The following is a 23927-nucleotide window of genomic DNA, read 5'->3' as shown; positions in this document are numbered from 1 at the left end:
TGCTATTCTGGCAAGTGTAATTGGGGAGAAGAGTCCTGAATGCTGTTACCCTTTGTTTTGTTATTTGGACGCTATCGGGGAAGCCTATCGGGTGTATGGGGTCGGGGTGGTTACGGTACGACGAACAGTTCCATCAGAGGTAAGCGGTCCGCCCTAACATGAGATGGAACCATAAAGATATTGCGTTATGGATAAGGGTTACAGCGCCAGGTAGGAGTGGTCAGTCCTTTCGGAGTGAGTCAGGGGGGGGTTGAATCAAGCTACAGGGACACCCCCCGTTGGAAAGGGTTTCTGCTTCCTTTTTAATGAGGGAAGTTGCAAATTCGGACAAAAATGTAAATTTAGACATGAATGTTCCGTGTGTGGCGGTGGCCATGGGGCCAGCAGATGTTTTAGAGGGGGCAGACAAAGAGGGGGGGATGGTTTTGCAAAAGGGGCTGACTCCAGTGCGAGTGGAAAGGATGGTGGGTCATCTAAATAGATATCCTAACCAGGAGTTAGCGTAATTTTTGCATTTGGGCTTTGAGTTTGGTTTTCATATTCCTTCTCATCCGTTACCAGTGGCGGAGACGCGGAAGAATTTGCGCTCAGCATTGGAGTTCCCGGGCATAGTGGCCGAGAAGTTAGCTAAGGAGGTTTATTTGGGAAGGATGGATGGTCCGTTTGTTACACCGCCCATCAGTAATTTGCGTGTCTCCCCTTTGGGTTTAGTCCCTAAGAAGGAGCCACATAAATTTAGGCTTATCCACCATTTATCATTCCCTAAGGGTGCGTCGGTCAATGAGGGCATTGACCCGGAGCTTTGTTCCGTGGTTTATGCTTCCTTTGACGCGGCTTTAGAATGGGTAAGGAAGTTGGGTCCGGGTACCCTGTTGGCAAAATGTGACATTGAAGCGGCATTCCTATTATTACCGGTCCACCCGGATAGTTTGTATTTACTCGGTTGTTTTTGGAATGGCGGCTATTTTGTGGACAGGTGTTTGCCAATGGGCTGTTCAATATTGTGTGCATATTTTGAGCGTTTCAGTTCTTTTCTGGAGTGGGTAGTTGTTCAGGAATCAGGTTGTCCCTCTATCATTCACTACTTGGATGATTTCCTGTGCTTGGGATCGGGAGGATCTAGAGTTTGTTCGTTGCTGTTATCTACATTGCAGTCTGTTTTTGAGTGGTTCGGAGTCCCCTTGGCGATGGATAAAACAGTGGGGCCGGCTACTGAGCTGAGCTTTCTTGGTATTGTCATTGATACTCAGCGGATGGAGTGTAGGCTACCGGCAGACAAGGTGTCGGATTTGAGGGCAGGGGTGGCGGCCGCATTGGGGGCAAAAAAGATTCGCTTGCGGGATTTGCAGTCCTTGTTGGGCAAATTGAATTTTGCATGTAGGATTCTCCCTATGGGCCGTATTTTTAGTAGGAGGTTGGCTTCCGCGACTGGGGGTATTGTGTCTCCGCACCACTTTATTAGACTAGGCAGGGAGTTGAAAGGGGATTTGAAGGTTTGGGATTCTTTTCTACAGCATTTTAACGGCAGGGCGTTAGTTATGGGTGGGGTTGTTGATTCCTTTGATTTCGAGTTGTTTACGGATGCTGCGGGTGGAGTTGGTTTTGGGGCGTACTGTGAAGGGCAGTGGTGTGCGGGGAAGTGTCCGGAGTCTTGGGTACTGAGGGGGTGGGTTAAAAACGTGGCATTGTTGCAACTCTTTCCCATTGTGTTGGCAGTCACGCTCTGGGGGGAGAAGCTTAGGCACAAGAAGGTTCGGTTCCATTGTGACAACCTGGGCGTAGTGCAAGCCATCAATAGTTTAACGGCCTCATCCCCCCCTGTTATTTGCCTGTTACAGCAGTTGGTCCTTCGGTGCCTGTCACTTAATGCTTGGGTGTTTGCGGTGCATGTGCCGGGTTCTTCTAATTGTATTGCTGACGCACTTTCTCGTTTGCAGTGGGAGCGGTTTCGCCAGTTGGCCCCGGATGCGAGTCAGGACGGGTTGATGTGTCCGGAGTCGTTGTGGGAGATCCTGGAGGTACCGTAGGGGTTCTATTGCAGCCGTCGTTGAGCGAAGGCACTTAGAGGGCGTATGATAAGGCTTGGCGTATGTGGCAGCGGTGGTGTGATGACCTTGGGGTCGAGGTGATGGGCGGGGAAATTCCGTTGTTGCTCTTCATTGGCCATGTAAAGGAACAGGGTTGGTCGGTGGCGAAGATTAATGGTTGCATGGCAGGCCTGGCCTTTGGATTCAAATTGCGGAATTCCCCGGACATTACTAAGTCCTTTTTGATTCGGCAAGTCTTAAAGGGGTATAGAAGATTTCAGCGGGTCAAGGATTCCCGTAGCCCGGTGTCCTTTTTGTTGTTGTTACAATTAGGGGAGCAGGTGGCGGAAGTGTGTCATTCGGTTTGGGAGGTGAGATTGTTCAGATTAGCGTTTGCTCTGGCCTTTTTTGGGGCTTTTCGTTTAGGGGAGTTAGTGTGTGCAAGTGTGCGGCGGGAGGGGGGTCTGAGAAGGGAGGATGTAAATTTATATGACGACAGGGTGGTGATTTATCTGCGTTTTTCCAAGATGGATCGTGAGGGAAGAGGTCACTTAGTTTCATTATTTGAGGTGCCGGGATGTTTGTTGTGTCCGGTACGGTGTTTGCGGGACTTCCAAGAAGGGTCCGGGGTCGCTGTTGGCCCGCTTCTCAGACATAAGGATGGCTCCTTTTTATCGCGGTTTCAATTTCTAGCAGTATTTAAGAAATGTTTGCGTAACCTGGGAATGGACTCTGACACACTTTCACAGGTCATTCCTTCAGAATTGGTGCTGCCACGGAGGCTGCTCGGTTAGTTGTGCAGGATGAAGTGATCAAGCGTATTGGGAGGTGGGAGTCGGAGCATTTTCGACTTTATGTGCGTTTGGGGGCGGTTTAAGGCTGTGTCTAATCATTGTTTTGTCTTGTTCTTTTTCAGGTGAAGCCCCGTTGTTAGTATGGATTCTGGGCCATTCATTCGTTTTCTGGGGGGCCTTGCGGGCGGATGTACGGCATAATGGGCGTCAGTTGGGGTTTGACCGTGGGATGGCAATAGTGAGATGGATCGGACGTAGAGGTATGTTGTGGGGTAGTGTTTTACAGGAGGTTCATCGCCACGTCAGGTTGGATAGGGCCCCGGATGTTTTGGTGTTGCATGTCGGGGGAAATTACCTAGGGGTTCGTCCCTGCAGGAAACTGATGCGGGATATTCGTTTTGATTTTTTGCGGTTATGGTCGCTTTTTCCGTCCGTTGTTACTGTATGGTCCGACATTGTACCCAGGAAGGCCTGGAGGGAGGCGAGATCTGTAGACAAATTAAATAAGGCCAGGATTAAGCTGAACAGGGTACTTGGGCGGTTTTGTGCCAAGCATGGTGCAGTGGTGGAATCAGGGACAGGAGGTTTCTGGAGGGAGGATGGGGTCCACCTAAACGCGGTGGGCATTGATTTGTGGTCCCTTGATTTACAGGGAGGTATTGAAAGAGCTCTCCGTGTGTGGCGGAACGCGCAAGCTTAAGGTTTGGTGTCAAGCTGCGCGTTGTTGGCGGGGCGAGGTCATAGAAGCTGAGGCTACTGGATGGTACCGGTGAATGAGAGGGCCTCAATGGTGGGGCTGGACTCTCAGAGTTGGGGCACATGGTTGGCTTGGTATGGCGTCCGTCAGTTGGTGTCCCCGAGCTTGTGGTACGCGGCTGGGGGCAAGATGGAATTGCCGTGGTGGTTTGTGGTCGTTTAAGGTGCAGTTAGGCGGCTTCTAGGACCTCCCTCGTCAGTTATATATATATATGTATAAACAAAAGGGTATGTCATTGTTATATCAATTGTTTATGTTTGTTCATGTTATTTATATTATTTAATAAAAAACGGCTGCTGTGGCCGATTTAATCCGAACAGTGGCTGTGTGTGGTTATTTGAGATGGTGAGTGGGGTGGTTAGGTTAGTTTAATGGGTTGGTAGTGGACCCGAGCATAGCCAATAACCCTACTCAAGTGAGGCCGGACGGAGCGGAACGATTCAAGGGAGGCCGACATGAGTGGTTTGGGTAGCGAGGGGGCTAGAGTAGCTTAGGGGTTAACCGGGAGACGTGCAGGGGGGAGGAGCCAAGAAGGGGCGGGGAGCGGCAGGGTTAAGAAGCGGTGAGCCGGGTTAGCGCCCGCTATTTTGTGGAGCAGAGAGCCGGCATCTCCCTCCCTCCCACCCCTTGTTGTTACGGTTGGACGGACTCTGGCTGTACCGTTATATATAAAAAAAAAATAATAAAAAAAAAAAAAAGGGTGGATGGGGTCACTTACATTACAGTATTACAGGGTTTTTTGTAGTTGGGAACGGCTTGGGCCTTGGTGGTGTTGTAACAGGGTTTTGAGAGTGCGGGATATGCGTGTGGTGTGGATTGAAGGACATTGGGTTCTGGAGGGGGTTGTTTTCTTTAAGGTGTTGCGTTTGTCGTAGCAGTCGTGGCGGGGGGAGGTCATAGAAGCTGTGGCTACTGGATGGTACCGGTGAATGAGAGGGCCTTAATGGTGGGGCTGGACTCTCAGAGTTGGGGCACCTGGTTGGCTTGGTATGGCGTCCGTCAGTTGGTGTCCCCGAGCTTGTGGTACGCGCTGGGGGCAAGATGGAATTGCCGTGGTGGTTTGTGGTCGTTTAAGGTGCAGTTAGGCGGCTTCTAGGACCTCCCTCGTCAGTTATATATATATATATGTATAAACAAAAGGGTATGTCATTGTTATATCAATTGTTTATGTTTGTTCATGTTATTTATATTATTTAATAAAAAACGGCTGCTGTGGCCGATTTAATCTGAACAGTGGCTGTGTGTGGTTATTTGGGATGGTGAGTGGGGTGGTTAGGTTAGTTTAATGGGTTGGTAGTGGACCCGAGCATAGCCAATAACCCTACTCATGACGATTAACAAGGTTGCCCAAACTTTCGCATCCCACTGTATCTTGTCTATTTAAGTAGATAAAGATCTAAACCATAAACTGGTTGTGCAACATCTAGTATCCAGTTTCTTCTGGACAATCTGGTTGTTTCTAATTTTAAACCAGAATGTCTTGTAGAACAACCAAAAACAAGTTAGAGAAAACCTAATGAAAATGTAATTATTTAAAGTAATTTCACATATTTGCTTTTTATGTCTAATGGTAGTATATTGTAAAATAGGTCGTTTTGCAGAGAGTAGTAATTCCGACTGCTGCACAAAAAAAAATGTTATTTTAGTATATATATATATGTATATATATATGTATATATATATATATATATATATATATAAAATCACAAATATTGCAGCAGCACAGTCAGACGTAGTGCACTATGTGCAATTCCTCACAGAGGCCGGCCCCTCCTCCACGATAAATACTTAACAAATGACGAGGCAGCACTTCCAGCTTTAGGTGGCAGAATGAAGACCCCAAAACTTTGATCCCAGCAACGTTTCAGCCTACTCAATGAGGCCTTTATCAAGCTACATAACAGTGCATACAACCGGGTATATATACCCACAATTCAATACAGGCCAATTACAATCAGTGATTACACATGTCATCAATCAAGTCACATGATCTCTAACCACATTATCACATGACATTTGTGTGTGGTAAACATTACAGATAAATAATACAAAAAAGTATAAAAGTGATACAAGTGGTGATCATACATAATTTAGATAAAATGTGCATTCCAATTGGTATATGCACCTACATTTAGTTTACACAGAATTTATGTCCCTTACGTACATAACTCCAAAACGTGAATGAAGTGCATATGTGCTCAGTGCATAAAGAGTTAAAATCCTTTATCAGTGATGCAGCTGCATCATATCTAAACTTAAAAACAATACGATGGAGCTCACCGCCCATGCACCCATAGAACCAGCCGGCGTTGGCGTCCCTCCGTCTGCAGTGCGCATGCTGCGGGCCAGACGTCACTGGTCCAGCCCCGACGTCGCCGCGCACCTACGTGCCAACTCCATGGACCGCAGCGTCATCCAATGGAGCGCATCGCAGGCACAGCAGCGCAGAGGGGAGGAGGGCCAGGTCATGTGACACGGCAACAGTCACACAGCATCAGGGGGCGTATTCAGTGTCCAAGGAGATGTGAGATGTATATCTCTATGAGGACGATCGCGGAAGTGCCAGGATCGATAATAGTGCACAAAATTACATGTCACAATATATCCACAACCTCAATGTGTGGGGGCAGCTGGGGGGGAAAGCAGCAATCAAACTTGGCCGTCTAGCCAGAGGCGATCACATCATTCCCCCCGGCCCCCCACTATAATATACATTCTTTGCATGCAGTTACAATGGGACAAACCCTTCCCATCTACTTGCACCACGAACTATAATGTACGTGTATATCCACTCGCTACCCGGTTTGTGGCCAGTGTAATGACATACATCAACTCAAAACGTTCACTAGCTGTAAAATAACATGTCGAGGTCAATACACATATTGCGCATCAAGCAGCCCACTTGGGCACATATCCGCCACAGTCCGTCAAATCTCCTCACAATGGTCACTTCATTCACTGGCGTGTTCAAGGGTCCATAGGCGGCTCCATCCATGAAACAGACAAAGGGTCATTAGGCTCATCCAAAAGTTATCTGAAATAAATGAAAATTGTATCAGCATACAGGAGATGTAATAGATTCAAAAAAAGCACGCACTGTTACATATCCCCCACACCCGACAAAATGAACGAGGCCCCCCATGTCTAATAAGCTAACTGCACATTCATTATCGGCATAGTTCCCATCTACATTCAGCATTGAGGCCATCAGGCTTCAATGTGTGTAACCTATGTATCCACATAATCTCACGTTGTTTAAGTAGCCTTTCCCTATTCCCTCCCCTTTTCAGTGGGGGGACATGGTCTATCACCCTAAATTTGAGGTCCTTCTCCCTGTGTCCAGCCTCAATAAAGTGCTTGGGCACAGGGAGATCTCTCCTCTTTTGGCGAATGGAATACCTGTGATAGTTCATTCTGGTCTTCACGTCACATATAGTCTCCCCCACATATAGAAGATTGCAGGGGCAAGACAAAAGATAGACCACATATGAACTATCGCAGGTTAAAATGTGTCGTATTTCAAACTGCGTATTTAATACAGGGTGTATGAATTTCTCCCCTTTTAGCATATAGCTGCAGTTAACACAACTTGAACACGGATAACATCCATATTTTTTGCGACCTATATACGTCTGGACCATGGCCCTATCTCCAGCCACCTTTACTTTGACTAACTTGTCCCTCAGGCTATCGGCTCTCCTATATGACATTAGGGGGGGTACGGCAAATTCTTTAACCTTACCGAAGTTACTACTGAGTATAGGCCAGTGTTTTTTAATGGCACCTGCTATTACGTAACTGCCCTCAGTAAAAGTGGAGATAAATTGCACCCTAACGTGTTTGTTAACCTCCTTCGGGCTCTCTGACTCCAATTCATCCAACTGTCTACGGACCAGTCTTCTAGGATACCCTCTATTGATGAATTTGTCTGCCATTTCTGACAGTCTCTTGGTTCGTAGCTGTGGATCTTTTACTACGCTGCACACGGAGAAACTGACTCCGTGGCAATGTTTTAACCATGGACCGCAGATGACAGCTCTCAAACCTCAATAGTTTGTTACAAACAGATCCGTCACAAGTGCGGTATCATGCTTCATAACCATGGTGTCCAATAATTGGACCTGCTCGGTGGAGTACGTAAGAGTGAACTGGATCTCAGGATCCATTTCATTCAAGAATTTATGAAAGCTAGCCAACTCACTCTCAGTGCCGTCCCAGATGACAAAAACATAGTCTATGTATCTCCACCACCCCCGCACATGGCTGAAGTGGTGGGACACATAGACGTGTTCAGCCTCCAGGCCCGACATGAAAATGTTGGCGTAAGTCGGCGCCATATTTGAACCCATTGCGGTTCCCCGCTGTTGAAGGTAGTAGCCATCTTGAAACGCAAAATAATTGTGTCTTAGTACTACACCGAGCAGGTCCAAAATGAACTCCCTACATTCGTCGGTGTATTGTGTCTTAGTCAGACACTTCCTGACTGCCTCTACACCCCTATCATGATTGATAGAGGTGTAGAGGCTCCCAGTTGCTGGGATTAAAGTTTTGGGGTCTTCACCCTGCCACCTAAAGCTGGAAGTGCTGCCTCGTCATTTGTTAAGTATATATATATATATATATATATATATATTCACAGGGATATACAAGTATCTCCGGTGTTGTTGACCAACATTCATGCATATTTCTGGACTGTATAAACACTGACTTGTGCATGTTTTGAATTCTTAATACTACTAATAATATAATGGAGAAATAATAGCCCTGCTGTCAGTTTAAGCATGTTTGTCCTGAAAACACAATAAAATGGTTGCTTACAGCGACAAACCTATATTTGACATCTTGTAACAAGCAATTTTGCTGGCACTTTACAAGGTAAGTGACTGTAAAACAGGTCTGGCAGAAATGTGCAGGAGATGTGCAAATTATTAATAATTATTTAACAAATTAAGTGAAATCTCAATTATTTGTCAAAAAGAAAAGATATAGATTAAATAAATTAAAATATCATTCTGTAGCTTGTGTCAGACATGCAAGTGTTTTAAAGAGGTTTTCAGTCCTGAAAAAAAAATGGTGGCAGTGGGCATAAGTTATAACTCAAGTCTAAGCCAGCTGAGAACCTTATTCAAATAGCCTTCTGGCTTGTTCAGACAATCTTTAGCAAACCAGTCCACACAGGCAGCCAACTTCTTTTTTTGAGTGCAGTGGCCATGTGTCACGGAACCATGAACCAGACGTACAACAAGAGATAAGTGAAAATAAGAAGGCTTTATTGAAAATAAAGCTGTAAAGCAAAAGTCCAAACGGATGGTGAAACCGAGCAGAGTCTTTGCGAAGCCAGAGGTCAGGAACCAGAAGGGTAGTCAGACGAAACCAGGATCAGGAACCAGCAGGGTAGTCAGACGAAGCCAGGATCAGGAACCAGCAGGGTAGTCAGACGAAGCCAGGATCAGGAACCAGAAGCAGCAGCAGTCTTAGAAGCATGTGAACACAAGAGGACCAAGCAAGGAACTGAAGCCACAGACCTCCTATATATATGAGCTAGGCATCCAGCTCCTCCCAGTGGGAAGGAGGAGCCGCAGGGTGGAAGGCTACAAGAAACCCAGAAACCAAGATGGCCGCCAGCACATGTCAAACGAAGGAGAACAGCAAGAAGGTAAGACCATGACAGTACCTCCCCCTCAAGGGCCCCTCCTCCGCGGAGCACAAAACGGTTTCTGAGGGAAGCGTGCGTGGAAGGCTCGGAGCAAGGCAGGAGCATGGACATCTGCGGAGGGAACCCAGGAACGCTCCTCTGGACCATAACCACGCCAATGGACCAAAAACTGCAACCGACCGCGGACCAGGCGTGAGTCCAGGATATTGCTCACCTCATATTCCTCACGATTGCCCACTTGGACCGGACGAGGCCGAGGAACCGAGGAAGTGAAACGATTACACACCAGTGGCTTCAACAGGGAGACATGAAACACGTTGGAGATCCGCATGCCAGGAGGAAGCGCAAGGGCATAGGCTACCGGGTTTACCCTGCGAAGCACTCGGAAGGGACCAACAAAGCGAGGCGCCAGCTTGGGAGTGGGCACTCGAAGGTTGAGGTTGCGGGTGGACAACCATACACGGTCTCCGACCTGGTAGGAAGGAGCAGGCGCTCGTCTGCGATCAGCCTGGAGTCTCTGGCGCTGCGCAGAGACCTCAAGGGACTTCTGGATCTGTACCCAAGAAGCACGTAGGACGGAAAGGTGATCCTCCACAGCCGGAATATCCTGGGGAGAGAATACCTCCGGTAACACGGCAGGTTGGAACCCATAATTGGCCATGAAGGGATACGTCCCAGAGGAAGAGTTCACCGCCGTGTTCCTGGCAAACTCAGCCCAAGGCAGGAGGTCAACCCAATTGTCTTGGTGATCGGAGACATAGCAACGAAGGAATTGCTCCAAGGCCTGATTGGATCGTTCTGCGGCCCCATTGGACTGAGGGTGGTAGGCCGAGGAGAAGGAGAGATGAATCCCCAACTGGGAGCAAAAGGCGCGCCAGAACCTGGACACAAACTGACTCCCCCGATCCGACACAATCTCCTTGGGCAAACCGTGCAACCAGAAGACCTCCCTGGCAAAAATCGTGGCCAACTCTTGTGCAGAGGGTAACTTCTTGAGAGGAACACAGTGGCACATTTTGGAAAACCGATCCACAATCATGAGAATGACCGTATGGCCTCGGGATGCAGGGAGGTCCACAATGAAATCCATCCCCAGGTGTGACCATGGGCGCTCCCCGGTGGCTATGGGTTGCAGAAGGCCCAACGGAAGGTGCCGAGGGGACTTACTCTGGGCACAAACGGAGCATGCCGCTACATATGCGGCGATGTCGGAACGTAGGGAAGGCCACCAGAACAGACGTGAAACAGCCCAGGACAGCTGATTCTTTCCAGGATGCCCCGCGGTCTTGGAGTTATGGTAGGTTCGCAACAACCGAGTGCGCAACTCCTCAGGCACAAAACATCTGCCGTTGGGTCTCCCAGAGGGAGCACCAGATTGAGCCGCCAAAATCTGCTCACCCAGGGGAGAGGTCAGGCTGGTGCGAATGGCGGCCAGGATCTGATTCGGAGGTATGACCGAAGTCGGAATCGACTCCTCCCTGGACAGCTCGGAGTACTGCCGTGATAAGGCATCCGCCCTGATGTTCTTGGAACCGGGTAGGTAGGAGACCACGTAATTAAAACGTGACAAGAACAGAGCCCATCTGGCCTGACGTGGTGTCAATCTCTTGGCCTCAGAAAGGTAGGTCAGATTCTTGTGGTCCGTCAGGATGAGAACCGGAACCACCGAACCCTCGAGCAAGTGCCTCCATTCTTTAAGGGCCTGCACGATGGCCAATAACTCCCTGTCACCAATCTGATAGTTGCACTCCGCGGAAGACAGTTTCCGGGAGTAAAACCCACAAGGAAGCAGAGGACCCTCTGGTGTTCTACGCTGAGACAGAAGGGCGCCTACTCCCGTCTCAGACGCGTCCACCTCGAGGACAAAGGGCAACCCAGGGTTGGGATGCAACAGAATCGGAGCCGACACAAAGGCGGACTTTAGGGCCTCAAAAGCTCGGATGGCCTCGAGCGGCCAGACCTGGGAATTACTGCCCTTCCTGGTCAGATCCGTGAGAGGCTTGGCCAGCATGGAAAAGTCCCTGATGAACTTCCGATAATAATTGGCGAAGCCCAAAAAGCGCTGCAGGGAACGAAGACCACTGGGCTGGGGCCACTGTAAGACAGCCGAAACCTTCTCAGGATCCATGGAGAACCCCTCAGCGGAAATGATGTAACCTAAGAAGGTTACCTGGGATCGGTGAAATTCGCATTTCTCAAGCTTACCGAACAGCTTGTTCTCTCGTAACCGTTGCAACACTCGTCTGACATCCAGAATGTGGGCCTCCATGGATTCAGAATATACCAAGATGTCATCCAAATAGACCACCACACACTGCTGCAACAGGTCACGGAAAACATCGTTGATGAATTCCTGAAAGACTGCGGGCGCATTGCACAACCCAAAGGGCATAACCAAGGATTCGTAATGACCGGTCCTGGTGTTAAACGCGGTCTTCCACTCATCGCCCGCCTTGATCCTTACCAGATTATATGCCGCCCTCAGGTCGAGTTTGGTAAAGACCGTAGCCCCTTTAAGGCGATCGAACAGCTCGGAAATCAAGGGTATCGGGTAAGCGTTCTTGATCGTGATGCGATTGAGACCCCTGTAATCGATGCAAGGCCTCAACTCACCGCCCTTCTTTTTCACAAAGAAAAATCCAGCCCCTGCCGGGGACGAAGATTAGCGAATGTGTCCGCGTAAAAAGCGCCTCCCTCACGTACTCCTCCATGGCCTCATTCTCCGCTACCGACAGTGGATAGACTTTGCCACGAGGAGGAACGGCACCAGATTGTAACTCTATGGCACAATCGTATGGGCGGTGCGGAGGTAGGGCAACCGCGCGCACCTTATCGAATACATCCCGGTACTCCTCGTATTCAGGAGGCAACAGAGAGTCCGAGGAAGTACACAGCAACTTGACAGACCCATGGATGCAACTAGCCCCACACTGCGGTGACCACGAGAGGATCTCGACCGATCTCCAATCGAAAGTCGGATTATGCTTCTAGAGCCAGGGGTACCCCAAGACCACCGAGTAGTGTGGAGACGAAATAACCTGGAGGCAGACCGACTCTCTGTGAACGGCACCAATGGCTATCCCCACTGGAAGGGTCTCATGAGTCACGTGTGGCGGCAGAAGGGGTCTGCCGTCTATCGCCTCAAGAGCCAGTGGGGAACCTCGAGCCTGCAGAGGAATGGAATTGGCGGCAGCGAACACACTATCAATGAACAAACCACCAGCACCAGAGTCCACCAACGCCTGGGTCGTCACCGAGCCCCCGACCCAGGAGAGGACAACAGTGATCAGTGGTTAGTCAACACGGGAAACCGGGGACGAGGAGACTCCACCCAAGATCTGCCCCCGACAGGATCTCAGGTACGAGCGTTTTCCCGGACGGTTCGGACATGCCAACCGAAAATGCCCACCGAGACCACAGTACATGCATCGGCCCTCGCGTCTCCGGAGTGCCCTCTCCCCCTCGGACAGGCGAGCAAACCCCAGCTGCATGGGTTCACCCCCAGACAAGTCATCCCCAGGAGGCGTGGGAGGAGAGGGAGGCACGGGTGGGACAGCAAACGTAGGCACCAATCTGTTAGAAGACCTCCGCCGGTTCTCCTTAAAGGAAGGTCTCTCCCTGAGTCTGGTGTCAATCAAAATCAGGAAAGAAATAAGAGACTCGAGCTCAACTGGTAGGTCCTTAGCTGCAACCTCATCCTTCAAGGCATCCGAGAGACCATGAGAGAAAGCAGCGACCAGAGCCTCATTATTCCAGCCCACCTCTGCTGCCAGGGTACGAAACTCAATGGCGTATTCAGCTACGGATCGTGAACCCTGTCTGATGGACATAAGGAGCTTCGCAGCAGAGGCAGCACGAGCCGGCACATCGAATACCTTCCGAAGAGAAGCAACAAAACCGGAAAACTCGGCAACCACCGGATTGTTGTTCTCCCATAAAGGGCTGGCCCAGGCCAAGGCCTTGTCCGAGAGCAGCGAGATCAAGAAGCCCACCTTTGATCTCTCAGTGGGAAAGGCATGTGGCAGCAACTCGAAATAAATGCCCACCTGATTAAGGAAACCTCGGCACTGAGTTGGCTCTCCCCCAAAGCGCTGTGGAAGAGGGGCAGAACCGGTCATACCCCGAAACACCGCAGGCGCAACAACAGGTGTCGGGGTAGACTCTGGCGCAACAACCGGAGCGGCAGTAGGAGCGAGCCCAGGAGCGACAACCGACCCATCGGCAACGGGAGCGAAATGAGCCGTGCGTTCAAGCAGGGTTTGCAACGCCACAGCGAACCAACCCAAGAGGTGATCCTGCTGATCAAGTCTGGCAACCAGCGTGGGAAGCGAGGATGGCCCTGTACCGTCAGAATTCATGGCTTGGTCCTAATGTCACGGAACCATGAACCAGACGTACAACAAGAGATAAGTGAAAATAAGAAGGCTTTATTGAAAATAAAGCTGTAAAGCAAAAGTCCAAACGGATGGTGAAACCGAGCAGAGTCTTTGCGAAGCCAGAGGTCAGGAACCAGAAGGGTAGTCAGACGAAACCAGGATCAGGAACCAGCAGGGTAGTCAGACGAAGCCAGGATCAGGAACCAGCAGGGTAGTCAGACGAAGCCAGGATCAGGAACCAGAAGCAGCAGCAGTCTTAGAAGCATGTGAACACAAGAGGACCAAGCAAGGAACTGAAGCCACAGACCTCCTATATATATGAGCTAGGCATCCAGCTCCTCCCAGTGGGAAGGAGGAGCCGCAGGGTGGAAGGCTACAAGAAACCCAGAAACCAAGATGGCCGCCAGCACATGTCAAACGAAGGAGAACAGCAAGAAGGTAAGACCATGACACCATGCTGTTCAGTGTTGTCCAGATGGTGGACTCATGAACATTATGAGAATGTAAAATGGCCTTTAATTACTTACAGGTTACTTTGGGAAATAGAATACAGTTGTATTTGTTTATATAAATTACTCAAAAATTTGTCTGGGCAAGGAACCTTATTTTTGTTTATTTGTGAATTATATTGTCTTTATTTTATTGAGAAAGGAACAGAAATAAAGCTCCAGAAATATTTTCTAACTGAGAAATTGACAGTTTGGGTAAATGTAGCTTATCTAAAAAAGATACTACACTGTGTGCTCAATTATTAGGCAAGTTGTGTTTTTGAGTATTCATTTTATTACTGAACAACTATAGTGCAGTCTGTCAATCCAAAATATTAATAAACCTGAAACCTGAATATTTCAGAAGGAAAAAGTGAGGTTTTGGCATTCTTAGGAGAATATCTATGTGTGCATAAATATTGGGCAACTATTAGTGTGCAGAATTATTAATCAGTAATTTTTCACCTGAAGGACCAGGTCATTTTTTGCAAATCTGTCATGTGTAACTTTTGTGGTAATAACTTTGGAACACTTTTACTTATCCAAGCCATTCTGAGAGTGTTTTCTCGTAAAACATTGTACTTCATGACATTAGTAAATTTGAGTAGATATATTCACCTTTATGTATAAAAAATCCCCAAATTTACCAAAAATTTAGAAAATTATCAATTTTCAAAATTCAATTTCTCTGCTTTTAAGGCAGATGGTTATATCTCATCAAAGTTATTACTACATTTCCCATATGTCTACTTTATGTTGGCATTATTTTTTAAATGTCATTAAAAATTTTTTAGATGTTGGCTTAGAATTTTAGAAGGAATTTGGGTATAGAGCTGAGGGCATGGGCTGCTAGATCGCCGCTAGCACATCCATTTGCAATATCCATTCCTTATAGCTCTCTGTGCTTTTATTGTGTCAAATAAAACGATTTTGTATATATGTAAATGAGGCATGTAAGAAGCCCAATGTCATGACCGGCGTGCCGATCACATACGTGACGCAAGGGGAGGGAAAAGGGAAGGCCCTGTCCAAGGGAGAGGGAAAGGTGGTGACCCCTAACTCACCTTGAGGCTGGCACCTGACTGCCCCGATGTCCCTAGACGGGTTCCTCACCCGTACGCCAATCACGTGCCTAAACCGTGGCTTTCTCTAAGATGAGCCCTACATAGTGAATAGGGCGGTGGGAACACTAGTCCGCACCACTAACACTAAAGGAAAACACCAAGGAGACGACAGACAATACAGACAAAACATATAATCCCAGGTGGGCGACAACAGCAGACAACAGAAGCCCAACAGGGATCCGGAGGGTAACGCTCTGGAACAACAACCAGGAATCTCAGCTACACAGCTCCAGTGGGTCAGTATAGAAGTCCAGGCAGGAAGCTCTATATCTGGCAACCAGAGAAGTGGGAGAGGGGAATATAAGGAGGTTGGGAGTGCTGGACAAGAAACAGCTGAGGAGAAGGAGCTACGGATCCCTGAGTGAGCCAAAAAGGGTTGCAAGGCAAAACCATAAAGCTACCATTAAGAAACAGCACTATCTTTATACATAGAGCGTGCAGCCACCCGCTGCGACTTCCTGACCCCGGGTATAACGGAGTCAGGCGTGGCTCTTGACACCCTCGTGACAGTACCCCCCTCTCTACGAGGGGCCTCCGGACACTCAGGACTAGGTCTCTCAGGATGAGAGGCATGAAAAGCCCGAACTAATCTGTCGGCGTTTACCTCAGATGCTGGAACCCACATTTTTTCCTCGGGACCGTAACCCCTCCAATGCACCAGATATTGAAGAGAGCGGCGGACCGGACGAGAATCAACAATTTTGGATATTTGAAACTCTAGATTACCATCCACAACAACAGGAGGGGATGGCAGCGGTGACGGTTCTAGAGGTGGAATATACTTCTTGAGTAACGACTTTTGGAAGACGTTATGGATTTTAAAAGTCTGAGGTAGCTCCAGGCGAAAAGCCACAGGGTTAATGATGGCTACTATTTTGTAAGGGCCAATGAACCTAGGACCCAGTTTCCAAGATAGAACCTTTAATTTAATATTCCTAGTAGACAACCACACATAGTCATTCACTCCTAGGTCCGGACCTGGCGACCGTCTCTTATCAGCCATGCATTTATATTTACCTCCCATATTTTTCAAGTTAGCTTGCACCTTCTGCCATACAGACGAAAGAGATGACGAAAACCGTTCCTCTTCAGGAACCCCAGAAGACCCCCCCTCTTTGAAAGTACAGAATTGGGGATGAAAACCATATGCACCAAGAAATGGTGACTTGCCAGTGGATTCCTGACGGCAATTATTTATGGCAAACTCCGCTAACGGTAAATATGATAACCACACCTCCTGGTTCTCAGACACAAAACACCTTAGATATGTCTCAAGGTTTTGGTTGGTACGCTCAGTCTGTCCATTCGACTGAGGATGGAAAGCTGAGGAAAAGGACAAGTGTACCCCCAAACGGGAACAAAAAGCTTTCCAAAACTTAGAAACAAACTGGGTTCCCCGATCTAAAACAACATCGGAAGGGACCCCGTGAAGCTTCACGATTTCACTGATGAATACCTGAGCAAGAGTCTTAGCATTAGGTAGTGCGGGTAACGCAATGAAGTGTACCATTTTACTAAACCTGTCTACTACTACCAAGATAACTGTTTTACCTGCAGACAAAGTTAAGTCAGTGATAAAATCCATTGACAGATGTGTCCATGGCCTATTGGGAATGACAAGTGGCAATAAAGACCCTGCAGGACGTGTATGAGAGACTTTCGCGCGTGCACAAGTAGAACAAGAAGACACAAAATCCATTACATCCTGATGCAACCTTGGCCACCAAAAACGACTAGACAATAGCTCCAAGGTTGCTTTACTACCCGGGTGCCCAGCAAGTGCCGAATTATGATGTTCCTTTAATAATTTGAGACGCAGGTTTAACGGTACAAACAATTTCTCTGAGGGGCAAGAGACTGGGGCGTCCCCCTGGGCCTCTAACACCTTCCCCTCCAGAAAAGAGTGTACAGCAGAGACAACCACTCCTCTTTGTAGAATGGGTACCGGATCACTCACATTACCCCCTCCAGGGAAACTACGAGATAATGCATCCGCCTTAGTATTTTTTGCCCCAGGACGATAGGTAATAAAAAAGTTAAACCTGCTAAAAAATAGCGACCACCTAGCTTGTCTAGGGGTGAGGCGCTTAGCTGATTCGAGGTACATAAGATTTTTGTGGTCTGTAATCACCGTGACGGGGTGGACTGCCCCCTCTAAAAAGTGACGCCATTCTTCAAACGCTCGTTTAATAGCTAATAGTTCGCTATTGCTAATATAATAGTTCTTCTCCGCTGCAGATAGTTTTTTAGAAAAGAAAGCACAAGGACGCCATTTGCCAGGAGACGGACCCTGAGATAGTACAGCCCCCACTCCCACCTCTGACGCATCTACTTCAACAATAAAAGGCTGGGAGACATCAGGTTGGATTAGTACAGGTGCCGAGGTAAACCTCTCTTTTAGAGAGGAAAAAGCAATTTTAGCGGCGTCAGACCATTTAGAAAAATCAGTCCCCTTCCTAGCCATGTCAGTAAGGGGTTTGACAATCACCGAAAAAATTTTTATGAACTTTCTATAGAAATTTGCGAAGCCCAAGAACCGTTGCAGTGCTTTGAGGTTCTCAGGAAGATCCCAATCTAAAATTGCCTGGACCTTCCCAGGATCCATACGGAAACCTGAAGCAGATAATAAATAACCTAGGAACTGTATTTCCTGAACGGCGAAGATACACTTTTCAATTTTCGCATATAATTTATTCGTCCGTAGGACCTGCAGTACCTGTCTGACATGCACCTCATGTGTTTTCAGATCAGACAAATAAATTAAAATATCATCTAGGTATATCACCACAAACCTGCCGATAAGATGACTAAAAATGTCATTAACGAAATGTTGGAAGACAGCAGGGGCATTGGTCAGACCGAAAGGCATGACTAGATTTTCATAATGCCCCTCAGGGGTGTTAAAAGCTGTCTTCCACTCATCCCCTTCCTTAATACGAATCAGATTGTAGGCCCCCCTAAGATCAAGTTTGGAGAACCACCTAGCACCCGCAAAATGATTGAACAGGTAAGGAATGAGAGGAAAAGGGTATGGGTCTCGGATGGTTATACGGTTTAGTTCGCGGAAATCTAGGCAAGGACGCAGGCCCCCATCTTTCTTTTTAACGAAGAAAAACCATGCAGCCACGGGTGAAGAAGAGGGTCTGATGTGTCCCTTAGCCAAGCTCTCGGAGATATAATCTTTCATGGCTTGTCTCTCGGGACCCGAAAGATTATATAACCTGGTCTTGGGTAATTTTGCACCGGGAATCAGGTTAACCGGGCAATCATAAGGACGGTGAGGTGGTAACTTCTGGCAACCCTTTTCAGAAAAAACGTCCTCAAAGTCCGAAACAAATGTAGGTAGAGTAGCTATGGAAGCGACTAAGCAATTGCTATTTAAGCAATTCTCTCTGCAATGCTCACTCCACTCTAATATCTCCCTGGCCTGCCAATCCACCACTGGATTGTGCGCTACCAACCAGGGAAGACCCAATACCACAGGAGTGGGAAGTCCCTCCAGAACATAACATGAAAGACACTCGTTATGGTGGTCCTCTACCCGAAGGTGTAAGTTATGGACAATGTGAGTGAGGTTTCTCTGAGACAGAGGAGCAGAATCAATAGCGAATATGGGAATAGGTCTCTGTAGCGGACAGAGAGACAAACCCATAGTGCGGGCAAAATGGGCATCTATCTAATTTACCCCTGCTCCACTGTCTAGAAAGAAAGAAATAGTCTCCTTCTTAACACCAAAAACATCAGCTGCTGGCAACACAAATTTAGATGTACGAATGGAGGAAACGTATACCCCCCGGCTGACATCCTCCACATAGCCTGGGGTTAGTAGTTCCGATGGTCTTTTGTTTTTTAGAAAAGAAGGACAGGCATTAATGAAATGACCCCTCCCCACACAGAAAAAACAAACCCCCTGCCTACGGCGAGCCTCAGGAGGACGGACCTGACGAGTAGTTCCTCCTAGCTGCATAGGCTCTTCTAGGTCCGTACAGACTAACTGCTGCTTCGGAGGGGTTACCAATTGCTCAGGATTTTTCAATCTGTCCCTAAGACATCTATATATTCTGATAGAAAGGGACATAACAGCATCAAGGGAAAAGGGGGTCTCATACAGCGCAAGCGCATTCTTAACCCTTTCGGATAACCCAGAGCAGAACTGACTCCTGAGAGCCGGGTCGTTCCACTGGGTATCCGTAGCCCACCTACGAAACTCTGAGCAATACTCCTCTGCTGGCCGCTCTCCCTCTAGGAGTCTCCGTAATTTAGACTCAGCCAGGGCGACTCGGTCAGGGTCATCATATATGAGACCCAAGGCCCCAAAAAATTCATCCACTGACCGGAGAGCCTGGGAATCAGTGGGTAAAGAGAACGCCCAGGATTGCGGGTCCCCCTGAAGCAGGGAAGTAACAATCCCCACCCGCTGTTCCTCATTACCAGAGGAGTGCGGGCGCAGCTTAGAATATAGCTTACAGGCCTCACGGAACGTCACAAATTTGTCCCTTCCCCCAGAAAATCTGTCAGGAAGAACCACCTGGGCTTGCGGTCTGCTGCAATTGCTGCTGTTGCTGTAGGACCGACGCCTTCAATCCTGCCACCTCCATAGACAGGTCTTGAAGTTGTTTTGTCAAAGGAGCAATAGGATCCATACTGGATTCTAGATAGGCAGAAAGAAAAAGTAATTTTTTTCTTTTTTTTTCTTCTTTCTACCTGCACAAAATAATGGCCAGATATAATGTCATGACCGGCGTGCCGATCACATACGTGACGCAAGGGGAGGGAAAAGGGAAGGCCCTGTCCAAGGGAGAGGGAAAGGTGGTGACCCCTAACTCACCTTGAGGCTGGCACCTGACTGCCCTGACGTCCCTAGACGGGTTCCTCACCCGTACGCCGATCATGTGCCTAAACCCTGGCTTTCCCTAAGATGAGCCCTACGTAGTGAATAGGGCAGTGGGAACACTAGTCCGCACCACTAACACTAAAGGAAAACACCAAGGAGAGGACAGACAATACAGACAAAACATATAATCCCAGGTGGACGACAACAGCAGACAACAGAAGCCCAACAGGGATCCGGAGGGTAACGCTCTGGAACAACAACCAGGAATCTCAGCTACACAGCTCCAGTGGGTCAGTATAGAAGTCCAGGCAGGAAGCTCTATATCTGGCAACCAGAGAAGTGGGAGAGGGGAATATAAGGAGGTTGGGAGTGCTGGACAAGAAACAGCTGAGGAGAAGGAGCTACGAATCCCTGAGTGAGCCAAAAAGGGTTGCAAGGCAAAACCAGAAAGCTACCATTAAGAAACAGCACTATCTTTATACATAGAGCGCGCAGCCACCCGCTGCGACTTTCTGACCACGGGTATAACGGAGTCAGGCCTGGCTTTTGACACCCTCGTGACACCCAAGGAGCTGTTACTAACGTTTCCGGAGCACAGCCACGCCCACTGTGAAGGAGCCCAGCACCGCCCCGCATACTCCAAATCTCCTCCTTGATCCCCGACGTCACAAAGCTAGAGCGCTGTAATCTCACGATGCGCGAGCTAGCGCATGAAAAGTTTGTTCCCTGAGGCTGATGTGTAAAATAAAAAAGAAAGATATTTTGTACAAAAAAAAAGTTTCACATGCAAAAAAGTTTTCCCAATTATGTAATAAAAAAATCTAGAAAATAGAAAATAAAATAAAAAGGGACATTTGTTTTTTTTAGTCACATCATCTCCCAAAAAACACTATCAATCTGTCACGGACGTAATGAGACATACGGACGTTTCCGCAACAGGTGGCAGGAGATCTGTGAGACTGAAAACACGTGGTTTGATCTGACATGTTTTCCTTTTGGATCAAATGACATCTGTGTTGTTTTTGGTTCTTGGCACACATTCTTTCCCCAGGTGTGGCTATGGTGGTCATTTAACCTTCTCTATTTATTGTTGTTTTCCCCACTATGCTATGCGGTTTATAGTTTCTGTTGGACTTGTGGTTAGCTTGTGTTTGGTTCTTGCCTGAGTTCCTGGTGCTACCAAAGCTTCATTGAAGATAAGTGTTTCCTTTCCCTATTGTATTTTGTTTATATATGTGAAATGGTCACGTACATACACACACAGGGGGGAGGAAAGTGACCACTGCGCTCCACCCTCACCCCTGGCCATGCCTACTTGCCTTGCAAGTCCTAATGACAGGGAACAACTGGACGGCAATCCCTAGCTTGGAATAAGGGCTGGGAGGACAGACCAGACAAACAACAGAACGTGAACGGACCGAGTCAATACCAGGAGAGCAACGAAGTACAAATGGAGCAAGCAGAGAATAGTCAGGAGAAGCCGGGGTCATAAATACCAGGAGAGTACCAAAGGAGTCAGCAGAGGATCGTCAGGAGGAAGCCAGAGTCAGAATTCCAGGAGAGCAGCAAAGTACACAAGGAGCAGGCAGAGAATCGTCAGGAAACAGAAGAAGGTAAGTACGCCAGGTAATGCAAATTCACAGCAGGAACCTAAATAACAGGCAACCTGTGGCCAGCAGGCTGCCTGCTTAAATACTGAGTAACAGGGGTCATATGAAGTGGCCAGCGTCACATGACTCGCCCTGCTGCAAAAGGCTGAGCACCGAGTGCCCAGCTCGGTGCTCAGGCTTCATCTGGTTGCTGGGGGAACAGAGGACGCCGGCCGTGCTGAGGAGACGTGCGCGGCCAGGTCCGTCCCGCCCCCCCATCACCTAGGAGATGAGGACGCTGCACGTGTCCTCGCTCCTGTACAGAGGTGGGGCGCCGTCTGCACTGTGGAGCGCATCGCCGGCGCCCCGTGAAAATATATGTGTGTGTTGTCTTTACCTGTTGTTTGTCATTAGGCATGAGGGAGACTCCTGTTCCCTTTGGAGGAACAGTTAGACACAGTCCTGACATTAGTTCCAGGGTCCTATAGGGTGAGATAGGATTCTAGGTATCCTGTGTATGAACTTGCCTACCTTTGGGGCCTGTTCATACTAGAAGTATGTCAGGACTGGAGTTAGTGTTTTCCTTCCCTAGTTTCCAGGCCTTATTCCGGTATCCCCTTTCCCTCCTATGCTCGGTATAGTGTTTTCCTCCCACACGCGAGCGTGACACAATCATCCCGCAAAATGAGCTCCTACACAAGACCATAGCCAGAAAAATTAGAAAAATTTGGCTCTAAGAAAATGGCAACACAAAAACATAACTTTTTTTTTAAAATGCTCTTATTGTGTAAATGTAAAAAAAATAATATTTGGTATTGCCGCATCCGTAATGATTGGCTCTACAAAATTCACATTATCTACCCCATAAATTGAATAGTGTAAAAAATAAATAAATAAATTGTGCCAAAATAGCTTTTTTTTAGTCCCCTTATCTCCCAAAAAACATATCATTCAAAAAGTTGTATGTACCCCAAAATGGTAGCAATAAAAACGTAGTCTCATCCCAGCAAAAAACAAGCCCTCACACAACACCAGAGCCAGAAAAATTTAAATATGGCTGTAAGAAAATGGCAACACAGAAACATGATTTTTTTTTCTAAAAATGCTGTAATTGTGTAAAATGTAAAAAGAAAAAAATAGACATATTTGTTTTAACGCATCTGTAACGACCAGATCTATAAAAATATCACATGATCTACTCCATCAGGTAACGTTGTGAAAAAAATATATAAAAATGACTCTAAACTGCTTTTTTTGTGACTTTACCTCCCAAAAAATGAGATAAAAAGTGATCAGAAAGCCAAGTGTACCCCAAAATGGTGCCAATAAAAACTACAGCCCTCACATAGCTCAGTCAACAAAAAATGAAAAAGTTATCGTTCTGAGCCCTGAAGTATTCCCAAACAGCAGTTTACAACCACAATTGGGGTGTTTTTATATTCAGGAGAAAATGGGTATCAAATTTTGGGGTGATATTCTCCTGTTATCCTTTATGAAAAAAAAAAATTTGGCCTAAAGCACCATTTTCTAGTAAAAAAAAAAAAAATCACTGCCAAGTATTATTAATTCTATGAAACGCCCGTTGGGTCAAGTGCTCACTACACCTCTTAAAAATTCCTTGGGTGGCCGTAGTTTACAAAATGTGGTCACTTTTGGGGGGAGTTTCACTATGGGGGTACCTCAGGGTCTCTTCAAATGCAACATGGTGCTCATAAACCATTCCAGCAAAATCTGCCCTCCAAAAACCATATGGCACCATTTTCCTTCTGAGCCCAGCCGTGTACCCATACAGCAGTTCACAACCACATATGGGGTGTTTCTGCAAACTGGAGAATTGGATTACTATATATTAAGGTGTTTTTTTTGTTAATAATTAATGTGTTACAGGAAAAAATTTATTAAAATGAAAAATCTAACTAAAGGGTTAACACAACATTTCTAAAACCAGTTTTAAGAAGTTTTAGGGGTGTAATTTCTAAAATGTGGCCATTTATGGTTGGATTCTATTATGCCAGCTCCTCAAAGTAACTTCAGAACTGAACTGGTCCTTAATAGGGTTAAGCAAACTTAATATTGCAGCTCTTGCTGCATCTGTGATTGTTAAAAACTAATTTTATTTTATTTTTTATAATTTTCTGGCTTTAAAAAAACAGCAGTTGCTCTTATTGTGTAAATGTAAAAAAAAAAATATTTGGTATTGCCGCATCCGTAACGATTGGCTCTACAAAAATCACATTATCTACCCCATAAAGTGAATAGTGTAAAAAAATAAATAAATAAAT

Source organism: Bufo bufo, chromosome 1, assembly GCF_905171765.1.
Source record: "Bufo bufo chromosome 1, aBufBuf1.1, whole genome shotgun sequence".
Lineage (NCBI taxonomy): Eukaryota > Metazoa > Chordata > Amphibia > Anura > Bufonidae > Bufo > Bufo bufo.
The sequence above is the reverse complement of the archived record's forward strand: the minus strand, read 5'-3'. Positions refer to the sequence as shown.